The sequence below is a fragment of the Apaloderma vittatum genome, unplaced genomic scaffold, assembly GCF_000703405.1.
Source record: "Apaloderma vittatum isolate BGI_N311 unplaced genomic scaffold, ASM70340v1 scaffold33073, whole genome shotgun sequence".
Lineage (NCBI taxonomy): Eukaryota > Metazoa > Chordata > Aves > Trogoniformes > Trogonidae > Apaloderma > Apaloderma vittatum.
This window is the reverse complement of record NW_009709223.1, coordinates 10,381-10,870: the sequence shown is the minus strand read 5'-3', so window position 1 is coordinate 10,870 and position 490 is coordinate 10,381.

The following is a 490-nucleotide window of genomic DNA, read 5'->3' as shown; positions in this document are numbered from 1 at the left end:
TTTCAGATTTTCCCACCTCTCCTCTCTCCGTGGGGTTGGGGCAGCCCCAGTCCCACGCACCCGGCCATCACCCCGCCTGGGGATTTCCTCCCCACCCTGACCCACTTTCGGTTGGTTGGTGACCGCTCCGGCGAGCGGAGAGGCTGTGGTTGGCAGCGTGCTGCCGTGGTTGGAGGGGCTTGGGGTGCGAGAGCAAGTGCGAGGAATAGGAATGAGGCAGCACGCTGGGAACAGGATTCAATTCCCAGACTTTCAATTCATACTGAGGCATTTGTTAAGTGATCCCAGAGGACACCCAGGGTGTTACCATCCCTCCCCACCCCTGCACAGACCCTGGGGCTGCACCGAACCCCGAAAGGCGCAGCCGTAGTAGCAGCAGCGCTCAGGGCTACAGCCCGCTGTGTTTGAGCACAGGGTGGAGTCCTGCAGATAACATCGGTCCGGAGGGTGAAAAAGAGAAAGAAAATCTGGTTGAGCAAGAATCGTCTCC